Source organism: Panicum virgatum, chromosome 5N (assembly GCF_016808335.1).
Source record: "Panicum virgatum strain AP13 chromosome 5N, P.virgatum_v5, whole genome shotgun sequence".
Taxonomy (NCBI): domain Eukaryota; kingdom Viridiplantae; phylum Streptophyta; class Magnoliopsida; order Poales; family Poaceae; genus Panicum; species Panicum virgatum.
The window spans coordinates 38,467,784-38,478,622 of NC_053149.1; positions in this window are offsets into that span (position 1 = coordinate 38,467,784).

The following is a 10,839-nucleotide window of genomic DNA, read 5'->3' on the forward strand; positions in this document are numbered from 1 at the left end:
GTCGGGCTCCAAGAATACCTTTAGTCGCTGTCCATTCACCACATATTGGTCGCCTTTCACATCCATGATTGTCACCGCTCCCGTGGGTGAAACTGAGTGTACGACATACGGTCCATCCCATTTGCTTTGCAATTTTCCTTTGCCAAAGAGTTTGAATCTTGAATTGTAGAGTAGGACCTTGTCTCCTTCTTTTAATTCCTTGTTTTGTAATCGCTTGTCGTACCACCTCTTCATCCTTTCTTTGTAAATTGATGCACTATTGTACGCTTTCAATCTTAACTCCTCCAATTCGCTTATTTGGATTCTCCTTTTAATTCCAGTGGCTTCCGCATCAAAGTTCATCTCCTTCATTGCCCAATACGCCTTATGTTCTAGCTCAACCGGCAAGTGGCATGTTTTTCCATAAACAAATTGATAAGGAGTCATACCAATCGGGGTTTTGTGTGTCGTACGATATGCCCATAGTGCATCATCTAGTCTCTTCGATCAATCTTTTCCTCCTTTTACCACAGTCTTCTTTAAGATATCCTTCAATTGCTTGTTCGAAGTTTCCGCTTGTCCGTTTGTTTGGGGGTGATAAGCCGTGGACACTCTATGTTCAATTCCCAATTTCTTCAAGCATTTACCAAAGTCTTTGCCCGTGAAGTGTGTTCCTCCATCGCTTATCAATATTCTCGGGATGCCATATCGAGGGAAGATTACTGATTTAATCATGTTTATGGACTCCTCCGTTGATGCCTTCCGACATGGCATAGCTTCAACCCACTTTGAAACATAGTCCACCATCACCAAAATATGCTCAAATCCATGTGAGTTCACAAATGGTCCCATGAAATCGATTCCCCAGACATCAAATAGATCTATTTGCAAGTTGTAGTTCAATGGCATGGCATTCCTTTGCGAGATATTCCCCGTCCTTTGGCATTCCGGACAAGTCGAAACAAATCTTTTCGCATCTTCATGCATCTCGGGCCAATAAAATCCACTAGCCCATACCTTAGCTTGAGTTCTTAAGTGCCCATAATGTCCTCCATATCCAGACGAGTGACACTTCCTTAGAACTTCTTCACGTTCCTCCCTTGGTATGTATCTTCTTAGGACTCCATCTTCTCCATATCTATGTAAGTATGGTGGATCCCAATAGTATTTTCTTCTTTCCGTGATCACTCTTTTCCTTGCATTCTTGTCCAAGTGATCCAAGGGCATCCCTTTTATTGCCCTTATTATTTCATTCATCCAACTATCTTTGTCGAGAATTCTATTTAGGTGATCATCTCTCATTTGATCCTCAATCTGTTCTTTTCCATCATCTCCATGGTTCATCCTTGATAGGTGGTCAGCCACAACATTTTCTGCCCCTTTCTTGTCCCTAATCTCCGCATCGAATTCTTGTAGCAATAGGATCCATCGAATCAAGCGTGGTTTAGCATCTTTCTTGGACAAGAGATACTTGATTGCCGCATGGTCGGTATAAACTATCACCTTTGAATTTACTATGTATGATCTGAATTTTTCGAAGGCGAATGAATGGTAGTGGAAAATTATCCTTCCTCGTTGCTTTATTCAATTTTCTATAATCGATGCACATCCTCCATCCCATGACGGTTCTTTGTGGTATCAATTGCTCCTTCTCATTTTTCACAACCGTGAGTCCTCCTTTCTTCGAAACGCAATGCACGGGGCTTACCCATTCACTATGTGGCACGGGGTATATTATTCCGGCATTCAATAATTTGATAACCTCCTTCTTCACCACATCACGCATAGCATGGCTCAACCTTCTTTGATGCTCTACGACCGGCTTGTATTGCACCTCGAGTTGTATACGATGTGTGCAAAAAGCAAGGCTAATACCTTTCAAGTCGTTAATCGAGTAGCCGATCACCTTTTTGTGCTTCTTCAATAAATTCAGCAACTTCTCCATCTCTTCCGGGCTCAATTCGTCACTAATAATCACCGGAAAAGTCTTGCCATCTCCCAAAAATTCATATTTCAATCCCTTGGGGAGTGGTTTCATCTCAACATCGGGCGCACCATCCTCTTCTTGATCTAACTCTCCAATGTCTTCAAATTTTTCTTCCTCCAAATTCCCGTGTTGCGGCTTCAACTCTTCCATTGTTTCCACTAGTTCTCGATCTTGATCATCTTGAGTGTCCCCATTCTCCAAAGCGCATTGGAGAGGATCCCTGAAAGAATCAATGGAACGAATTCTCTCTACCTCTTCGTTATCAAGAGGTAGAGGTGAAGCAAAAGACGGTTTCAAATGAAATTCGAATGAGCGCTTCTCTCCATCTAGATCAAAAGTGACAATCCCTTTTCCAACATCTAGAACAGCATTTACTAATTTGAGAAAGGGTTTTCCAAGGATTATGCCTTCGTGCTTATCATCACTAGCATTAATCACAAAAAAGTCGGTAGGAATTTTTTTACCCGCTATAGCAACATTTAGATTTCTAAGCACTCCTAGCGGTTTGATTAATCTACCATCTCCCATGATCAATTTAATGATTGTGGCATCTAGGTTCGATGTTTCGTTAAAAAGCTCAACATAAACCTTGGAACTCATCACACTAACATGGGCACCAACGTCACATAAAACATTGCAACATTTTGTTCCGTCTATCATGCAATCAACACAAGGTGTGGGTGATGGATTACCTTCGCCTTGATCGCTTCCAATCACATATACTTGGGCTATGTGCACGTAGGGTGATGATTCCGATTTCACTCCCATGATCTTTTTTGACCTCCAGCACTTCGTCCAAGTCAATCTCTTCCTCATTTTCTTCAAAAAGTTTCCGAATAATATCACAGGCCGATTCCTTGCCAAATGTATATCCCGTGTGATTATCCGGCGGGAAGTCTTCCGCTATCACCTTCGCCATTCCTCGTTGATTTGGATGCGGTCTTGCTTTGTCGAACAATCTTCCGAAATCAATTGGTATCCAATCCATTTTCTCAAATTCCCTTAGCGATTTGGTGGTGCCCATGGTTCTTCCTTTCTTTTTCGGGTCATCTTTCGTTGCACTCCAGATCGATGCTTCTTCATCGTGGTTTGTCTCTATGACTTTCCCATGCTTCGGTTGTTCTTCCCTCACTTCCGATGCCTCTTTTCTGAAAATTCCAGCAAGCACCCGTACTTGAGATTCTTCCTCGGAGCTTGCCGAACATCGTTTTTCCCAATCTCTTCGCATGGCCGCACCCTTGCTGATTTTTTGTAGGAGTTGGGCAGCTTCCGTGAGTGTTTTCTCCATGAGATCTCCTCCTGCACACATTTGAACAAACTACATGCACTCGGGGGTTAGGGAAAAGTAAAAGGTATGCAAGAGTACTTCACCGGAAAATCCGAGCTTCGGTCCTTGTTCAATCAATCCATTGAATCTATCACATGCTTGATCTATCCCTTCTTCTTCTCCTTGCGCGAAGTTAATCACTTGCTTCCGAATATGTTGAACCTTGCTTAATAGAAAGAACCGCTCGCAAAATTTCTTCATCAAGTCATCCCAATTTCCTTTTACCTCGAAGGATGCAAGTGCAAACCATCTTCTCGCTTCTTCCACAAGTATGGGAAAAGATTCCATCTAAACCAAGCTAGCGGAACTCCGTCTTGTTGTACCGTATTGCATAGCATTGTGAACCACTTGATATGTCTATATGGGTTGTCTGTCTCATCTCCTCTAAAGGGGGTTGCTGCCGCCATCTTGATGATTTGAGGCTTGATCTCGTACTCGGTGGCTCGCAACACCGAATCTGATTTTTGCATGTCGAAGTCCTCCCATCGCGGGCTTGCATAATCCCTTAGTGATTTTTCTCCTTCCTCCACGTGTTGAATGAGATGGGCCATCTAGACAATCAAAACAAAAACAAGAAAACAAAAATTTTCTAGAGAAAAAGGTTAGGTGTTAGTAACCAACAAAATTAATACAAAGTTAAACATAGCAAAATCGCTTGTTCCCCGGCAACGGCGCCAGAAAAGCTTGTTGACGCTTCTTAAAGTGCCAATTTACGTACCGCAAGCGCACGGATCGTGTAGCTTTTCCTTTAGAGTATTCCCCCAAGGTTTATCAATCCACGGAACAAGTGTATTACTATGCTTAACTAAGCACTAATGATATTGGTAAAAGATCTATATTGAGTGTATGAGTGTGAAATAGATCTAATCTAACCAATCTAATCTAATCTAGACTAGTGAGCAATGATAGATGTGTGCACAAGATATGAAGAGCATTTGTCCATAGGGTCTAGGATCACTAGAGATGTAATCGCCAAGCAACGAAGAACGGATCTAATCTACCAAAGGTGTGTTCCAAGATCAAAACCTTTCCCTCCCGCATACTGTCACTACACGAGGATAATCGGTAACGAATCAACAAGAACACGATAGTTGATGTAATCTAAGTAAACCATGCAAGAGCAAAGCAAACCCAAAGCCAAGTCGCGAACTGTTAGGCATCAAAGCATCATCAACAAGAATCGTGATAGAGCAATCTCATAAAGGATTCGGCAATTACAACTCAAGATCTCCTTGCAACCCCATGAACAAATGAGGACTTTACCCCATGAAGCTAAGCGAAGCGTAGTCGATCATGGTGACGAAATCTCCGGCAAGGGATGGATCCCTTGCTGTCCTCCAACTTGCAGCGGCGCCGAGGGACGATGAGGCCTCCGGTGTCGCCTTTCGCTTGTGTCTAACTCGAATGGATCTCTGAAACTCGTCTCTGGATGCTCTCTCTCTCTGCGATCTGCGATCTCTGCCCTCCTCTTTGACAGCGGCTTTGGGGTATATATAGGCGGTTCTGGTCGGTGGTTTTGGTAAAACACAGATTAGGGTTGACGCAAACTTCGCGCTGAAGAAAATTGAGGCCGATTGGGCCCCGAAATGGGCTAGGCCGTCCGGCCCAAGGGCGCCAGGCCGGCCGGCCTGGGCCCTTTCTGGCCCCTTTCGGTCCCATCTTTCGCGTGTGGCCCTTCTTCTTATTCCTCATCTTAGCCCAGTTGTAACCATGCGTCAAAACATCTCCGAAAATGTCCAATTTCCTGTCAAAATGCAACATGCTCCAAAATCCAGGACAAAATCGAAAACGGTCAAGTTCGGGTGCCAAGTGGCGGGTTAGTACATGAATCATCCCAAAGAATTTACCAAAACAACTCCTAATCATATAGTAAAATGGGTACTTAAGGAGCGCCAACACGCCCTTTATCCTAGACTGTGGTAAGGCACATTTAAGGTCTGGCGATGACCATAGACGAGGACGCTAGCTCGGAAAACTCGTAGACGTCTCTTTCTTTGAGTTCCGGTAGTTTGGGCTCGAGGAACATTTTCAATGATTGAAGATATTCCCGTCATTGTCCTGGAGGGTCTATTGAACTAGGCTCTTTCCACTTACTTTCTAAGCTTACCAGACTGAACAAACGAAGGTGGGAAATAGAGAAGAATACCTTATTTCCCACTTTGAAATGCTTGATCTTGATCTGCTTATCTTGTCATCTTTTCCTCCGCTCCTTGTAGAGCTTTGAGCTGTGCTAGGCCTTCTTCCTCCATTCATCCAATTCAGCCCAATGGATTTGCCTTTTAACCCCGACTGATTGGAGATCCATTCTTCACCTCTTGATTGCCCCATGGGATCTGAACTCAACATCAACTGGTATATGGCAAGTTTTGCCATAGCTCAGCTGGTGCGGTGTCTGTCCTATCGGCATCTTGAAGGCTGTTCGATATGCCCAGTGTGCCTTGGGTATCATGCTATTCCATCCTTTCCCATGGCATTTACTCTCTTCCACAGAATGTTTCTGATCTTCTTGTGAGATGTTTATGCCTGGCCATTGGTCTAGGGGTGGTGTTGTAACACCCGGTTTATAAAAGAACATAAACCGAGCAATCATATACGTGCCAGGATCAAGTCACACGTATATACAACAGAATGAATAGTATATCATAGCACATATCATGAATAAGACATAATAAAGCGAGTACGAATGTTATTTATTACAATAATGACGAAAATGTCTGATACAGCGGAAGCGAAGTACAAATACGATAAAAGAACTCTCCGAAGCTGAGCAGGGCGCCACAGGGACGTCGACTGGGAGATGAACACCTAGAAGTCCTCGTAGTCCTGGTAGCGCTGAGCGAACTCCCTCGTGTCGGCAGGAACTGAGCAGTAGTAGCGTATCCAAGAGGAAAAAGTAGAGAAGAGGCAAGAGTGAGTACACAACTTGTACTCAACAAGTATAACACAAACTATGAGGCTCTAGGTTGGCTGACTGAACTGCATTAGCTTTTAATCTTGACAAGATTTTATTAAAGCTATTTACTACAAGTTGATGATTTACCATTAACCCAGTTATATAGTAATTAATCATAATTAATCATGCTACTACTGAGAACCAAACCAAAACCAAGCCACCAAGGTAACCCCGAGAGGCACCTCCCTCGTCGGAAGGAGACAACCCCACTAATCAAAAGGAGGATCTGGGCCGCTCATGACCGTGAGCACGGCTAGTATACCAGTTTTACACTCTGCAGAGGTTGCACATCTTTACCCACAAGCCGTGAGCTACGCTAGAGATTCATCACACTTTCTTAGGTGAGATGACTAGCGACTCACTACGAGGCCGTTACAAAGAATCTCGTTGGTAAGGTGTAACCGCGAGAGTTAGGTCAGCGACGATGGGGCCCACCTCTAGGGGTACAAGCACAGGTGCGCAAACCAAGCACAGACCAGCCGGAGGAGCAGGGACCATTGAAGCTTACTACTCTTGCCCCGTAGGTAAGTTACTCCAAACCAAAAAGACCTAATTAGTAAGCCAAGTCTATCCCATTCTAGCCTTGTGGTAGCGCTGTTGTCCCAGGTTGTCGCTCTATGAACCGGTCCTTATGGAGAGTGGCCAACCAGGCAGTAAGCACCGTGCTGGCCCCCCTAAACCATGTTTCTACAAAAAACATCTTTTAACGAGACATGAACCACTCATCCACACAGAGGGCAACTCTTAGAATTAAGTTCAAGTAAACCATTAATCAAATTAATTAAAAGGGACCAGAGTGTGTTATAGCGCGGCACCTAGCACAACTAACCATAATGCAACCCAAAGGTATATATAAAGGATATAAAGTAGCTAGGAAGGTCCTTATAGGCATACAGTATTAAAATGCAGTATGTAAATGTATTTAAAAGTGATGGGTTGTTCATGTTATACTTGCCTTCCTCGTACTGCTCCTGCTGCTACTCAAACTGATCTGAAGACGGATGCTACTCCGGGTACTGGTACTGGGGCTCCTCAGATGGATCAGCGTCTACTCACGAACATATGGCCAAAACAGTGCACAACAATAAGCATACACGCAAATACTAACAAAAACTAAGAAACAGTACATCAATACATAAAAACAGCGCACTAAACTAGTCTATAACTATTCTACGCGTTACAACGATCGCGTGGATATAAAGAACGCCTAAAACGGAGCTAAAACGCATATTCTAGGCTAAAAACAAGTTTCAGGGGCTCATTTGTAATAAAAATAGGGTTCCAGGGACTTTTCTGCTAAAACCGAGGGCCTAGACGTAATTAACCATTAAATCTAAGGGCTAACAAGCAAAACTGACGGCTCTGGACGGCGGGTCATATTCTGAGAAAAGCCAGGGGGTTTTGTGCAAAAATCTGGGCCTATCTGGAATTAGTTTTGAACTCAGCTGGACTGCGGGTTAATTTTGCGAAATCCCGAGGGCTCTTTAGCAAAACGGCCAAGGCAAAGCGGTATGCACGGATCTGATCCGTTGGATCACGAACCGGCGGCTAAGGACATAACGTTTTGTGATCTAATCTGTGCCGCAGGAAACGGATCCGACGGCCAGGACAAGCGGAAGCACGGGGCGGCGGCGCTGGTCGCCGAAGCTCTCTGTTTCGCGGTGGCGACCTCGCCGGAGTTCGGCAAAAGGCGCTGCGGGGCTTGATTCAATGCGGGTTCGGGTCAGGGAGCGAGCGTGCGCTACGGCGAGCTCATCCGGGCGAACTAGGGGCGCGTGGGGGCTCTGACGTGGCAGCGAGAGAAGACGCGTGCGGGGGAGAACGCTGCGCCAACAGGTGGGGCCGGGCAGCTGGGCTGAGCGCGGGGTGAACGGGCCGAGCAAGAAAAACGGGAAACGGGCCGCATGCGGGGCAGGCCGCGGTGCGGAGAGAAAAAGGCCGAGCGGCCGGGCCCGACAGAGAGAGGAACGTGGGCGTGGGGCGCTACGCAGCGTGTGGTGAGTGGGCCGAAGCTAGCTGAGCCGAGGGAGAGGGAGCGCGGGAAGCTGGGCTGCGCTGGCTGCCGTGGGCTCGGGCCGAGCGCGGGAGGGCGGGCCGCGGGGAGAGGGGGAAAAAAGGAGTGGGCCACGCCAGGGTTTGAGTAGGCCGGGGTGTCACAGGTGTGGAGTAGCACCCTGGTGGTTTTACTCTCAACTCGCTGAGACACTTCCTGTTGGTTTTGTCTTGTGAAGTGTGAGCCTTCACTACCAGACATGACTCTTGGAAATTCAAAGCAAGGAAATGTGATTTCCAGAACCATCTTCTTTGAATTCTTCGAGTCGGCCGCAATACAGGAAGTGCTTCATCCATTTGGACAAATAGTCCATGGCCTCCAAGATGTACTTGCTCTGACATAGGGAAAGACTCACTAAGTGAACTCCCCATATATCGATTACTTCCAATTGAAGGTTGCTCTTTAGTGGCTAAGCATCAGGAAATTGAAATTCCCGTGTTTCTGACATCTTGGGCACCACACAAATTCTTTAGCGTCTCATAACTTGGTTGGCTAGAATTGTACATTCTGCCAAACCTAAGCATGGATACGGAATACTTGTAGTATCATCCTTATGGTAAGGAGTGGCATGCTCAAGAATCTTGCGGGTCTCACATAGTGGGATGCAGCAGTGGAGTAAACCAATAGCACAGACCTTGAATGGATAGGGGTTCTCCCAAGGGTGGTATTTGCTGAGGTGAATATAGCTTCTTCTTGTCTTCATCTAGAGATATATATATATCCAATCTCCATAAAATTCACTTAATTCTCATACCTTGGGCTGGATACAGTGACCTCCAGAAGAGTATCATCTCTCAAGAAGTCAATCGGTTACTCGAATCCTTGAGAGATGAGCAGCCACATAGTTTTTATCTCTGATTTTGAATTCTTGTAGGAGCAGAATCCATCGGATGAGTCGTGGCATGACTTCCTCCTTGATTAATAGGTGCTTTATAGGTGCTTTAGTGTAGCATGATCAGTGTATACTATCTGTCGGTGTTTACCGCCAAGCTTGCCCAGAGATTGTCAGTGTTTACCGCCAAGCCTGCTCAGGGATACCCTTAGCAGTAAGGTTTGTAGGCAGGGATTGACTGCTCTGGAACTCGATGGTACAAGGAACACAAAGATTTAGACAGGTTCCGGCCGCGAGTTTGCGTAATACCCTACGTCCTGTGTGGTTGTTTGTATTGCCTTTGGTGTTGATGTCTTTCGAGGGGTCCCTGCCCACCCTTATATATCCGGGGGGACAGGTTTACTTGGAAAGTCCTAGCCGAGTATAGTTGGAGTCCTACTACAGCACAATCGGGTAGTTTCCTTTGTACTGCGGCTAATTCTACGCCTATCCGAATAGTTACAAGAGAGGTAAGGTACATCCATGAGCTATCCCTTACTCTAGAACATTTTATGCCTATAAGCAGTCCCGCTGCCCCGGGTTTGACAAGCCCCCGAGCTCTTTGTAGCCGAGTCCTGCAGGCATTGAGTACTTGGCTGGGCGTCTTCGAGTACTTCAAGTATTCAGAACGTCTTCTTGGCCTTCCTTCAGATACGTCGAGTAGTCCTCCAAGCACTTCTGGTTGCTTCGAGGCGGTGAGGTGCTCAAGCCCCAAAATCTTGATCATATATGGTGCGCGAAGTACTCGCGCTCCATATGGAGTAGCCCCCGAGCCTTAGGTTGAATCGCAGAATCAGGCTGAGGGTCACTTCAGACCTTTTCCTTCATTTATTTTCCAAAAAAATTGAAAAATAAATCTCTAATACACATATCCCGCGGCCCCCGAGTCTTGAATTTAAATCTCTCAATTTGGATTTAAGAATCAAAGAAAACTCGTGGCAGAATAACTAATGAAAACTTCCCTGAAAAGGAAAGAATCCATTGATCTCCCAAGTATTCACCAAATTGCCATCAGAGACCATATAAATTCTGTTGGTAACTTCTTAAGGTTTTACCCTTTTAACTCCTGGCCGCCATCAATTTCATATTCACACTTCCCAGTTGCCTGTAACATCCTTAGCCCCTCTCGTAGCCCCCGAGCGTAAACTCGTGACTTTGAGATGGCTCCCAAGAAGGACAAGTCCAAAGTTGAAGACGAAGCAGTTGCAAATCTTTCAACGGGCTGGCGCAAGAGCAAAATGTCTGAATCAGCAGTGCAAGAACTGGAGAATATGGGTCTTCTCCAAAGTCAGGCCGTGATCCAATGGTGCGCAGGCGAAGGAGAGGAATATCCCTTCAAAGGTACCCTTGAAACCGTTGTGTTCCGTGATTTTGTGGAACGCGGCCTTTCACTTTCTGTGTCAGAATTCTTCTATGCTCTTTTGTAATTCTGGGGAATCCAAGCATCATCTGACTCCCCAATCCATCATGCATCTCTCTATTTTTACTCATTTCTATGAAGCATTCCTTGGTATTCTTCCCCATTTCCATCTTTTCCAACACTTTTTCATCCTTGTGCCCATTCCAAATGCCACAAAACCTTCCGTTGTTGGTGGATGTGAACTAGTACTTCGCCCTGAAACCCGGGACGAGTACTTAGCGTATGATCTAGCGGGTAAAGGAACCGAGT